The sequence below is a fragment of the Pygoscelis adeliae genome, unplaced genomic scaffold, assembly GCF_000699105.1.
Source record: "Pygoscelis adeliae isolate BGI_AS28 unplaced genomic scaffold, ASM69910v1 Scaffold120, whole genome shotgun sequence".
NCBI lineage: Eukaryota > Metazoa > Chordata > Aves > Sphenisciformes > Spheniscidae > Pygoscelis > Pygoscelis adeliae.
This window is the reverse complement of record NW_008824032.1, coordinates 1,090,175-1,092,483: the sequence shown is the minus strand read 5'-3', so window position 1 is coordinate 1,092,483 and position 2,309 is coordinate 1,090,175. Positions and strand designations below refer to the sequence as shown.

The 2,309-nt window shown below is 54.5% G+C and overlaps 1 long non-coding RNA gene across 1 annotated transcript; it reads left to right on the top strand.

Annotated features, from left to right (window-relative positions):
• Positions 1-314: 314 nt before the first annotated feature.
• Positions 315-2,309, top strand: LOC103920997. Its single transcript, XR_663835.1, has 3 exons — positions 315-806; positions 1,277-1,344; positions 2,011-2,309. It is a non-coding gene; the product is annotated as an uncharacterized LOC103920997 (long non-coding RNA).

The following is a 2,309-nucleotide window of genomic DNA, read 5'->3' as shown; positions in this document are numbered from 1 at the left end:
TGCCACCTGGCAGCTCACAATAACGATGACCCCAGCGGCTGGTGACCGGTTAGTTCGCTGCCAGAGCCCGCAGCTGTGTCTGGGCTGCTGCAGGGACAGGGCTCAGCCCAGGCTTCCTGCGCAGGGTGGGCACGTAGCGGGCAGCTGACAAATCTGCTTGCCCGTGCTGAGAGCACGGACAGCGTACGCACACCAGTGCTCTGCCTGGCAGAAACGGGGAGGGTACTTCGTAAGCCGGCTGCGGGTCGTCACTGCCCCCGGTCAGCCGCCGGGAACCACAGACGGAGGACGGGTACTCGGTGCGTGCACCTACAGCGGCGGCGGGGAACCTCCGCCGCACACACCAGTGGGGTGGCAGCCTCTGTCGCCATCCCTGGGGAATGCTGGTCGCCTTCAGCTACCGCCTGCTCCGCTGGATTAGAAAGAAGAGAGCGGAGTGACTCATTCCAGCTTGAGACCAGCGCAGGCTTCCTTAGTGGTGCTTTTGTTGACAGTTGCATCCTGCCCGCTATGTGTGGGAGCCAGACTAAAGCTGTGCCAGAAGACTGGAAATAGCAGGTTGCAAGATGTGGTTGAGAAATCGAACTCCTGGGTTGTGGCAGGAGCCATGTCCTTGGATTTTGGAGTCTGACAGAGGAAAATGACCCGGTAGCATGCTTTATGTGGCGGAATGCGTAGGGGACTTCGCAATACTTCTTGCTACAGCAGGTCTCAAAACTGCTTGGTGTCCAGAAAGAAGAGCTCTCACTGGGGGCCCATGCCTGTGCATATGCAGAAGACTCCTCAGATGTCCCCCACTGTGCCTAGTAAGCGCGCTCTTCAGAGGCTGAAACTAATGTCCACACCATGGAAGCTGCGGATAGCACAATGGTGCAGGATCGCGAGGTGGAGACAGATCCTATGGGCAGGGCACGGGCTAAGCGGTGACAGACCTCTGGGGCAGTGCCCCTTAGGGAGGCTGTTCATAGGTGAACTGCTGAAACGCTCTCCTCTCATCAGCTCAGAGCTGATCGGTGAGCGCTGAAGTTCACACAGAGCCTCTGGAAACGCTGCCTCCACCCCTCTGCCTCTTCTTTTGCAACCCTGAATCATCCTTCGGAGACCTCTAGTCCAGAAAGCATTTCCTGTCTGGTGTGCTTTCCTTTTGCTCTGAGGCTCTCCTGGTGTTTGATTAGAGTATGTGGAGCTGACCTCGAGTGGCAGGATTCAAAGGCAGGTAAAGAGCTTCTTGGGCAAGAACGTAAGCATCTTCTCTTTTTTTTCTTTTCTCCTCCAGATCCGGGATAAAATGACTTGCTGTCCCCCAGATACCAGTGATCCTCCCGCTCCTGGAATGTCCTAGAGGTGGTAGGACTCCCTCAGTTTTTTCCAAATATTAAGTCAGGCATTGTTGCCTTCCAAACACAGAGATAGGGAAGGAATAGAACAGAGTTTGGAACAAATACTGCTTTGCAGATCCTTTTTCTGTCTCCAGTGCTGCTCCCCTGCAAGTCGCCTGTGACCCAATGGGCTGAGTTTATGAGACTGGGGGCTGAGGCTGTGAGTCTCGCCGGATATTTCTGCAGCCTTACAGGCAGTCCTTACGCTTGATGAACCTATGTTACCAAAGACTACATTGCCGGTGATACTACCAGTTCAGGAAATCTTGAGGGAATCCAGCTTGCAAAGAATCGTGCTGGTGGCTAACGCTGGGTGAAACCCCGGAAGGAGGAATTGGAGACGCAACCTTTTTCTGGAACGTGGACAAGCCCACAGTTCTGAGGAACGCAGAAGCTGTCTCCCTGCACTGTTTGTAGGAGAGGTTTCTGTATAGTACTCCCCATGTTATGTCTAACGTGCACCAAGGGGACGGCCATTTGCTAGGTTAGAATAACGAAGCACGTGAGGATGTGAATGAAAAGCAAGACTCCCATCTTGCTCCCGTCACATTCGCTGTTTAGGCTGCTTCTGTCTTCTGTCGTGAATAAAAGCCGTTAACTACGTCTCTCCATTTCCTTTCTTTCTTTTAAGCTGCCCAGGTTGTGCTGGAGGCGATGGAGGATGGGGGAAGGGGAGGAAGAAGGAGCTCAGCAGGGAGCCGGGAGGAGGTGAGTGAAGGGCAAAATGGAAGAGGGATGAATGGCGCCGCTGCCCTCAACTCCACCTTCTCCCGCCTACTGCCGGCTGCTGCCAGGCAGCCTGCCCCCCCAGCATCCCCTTCGCCCTTAACGGCACCGTCAGCCAAAGGGGCAGCCACAGTGGAAGCATTTTAAAAGCAAACCGAGTATCACGTGGTGAAGGTAAATAAACAGTACGCTGAAAAATCATGC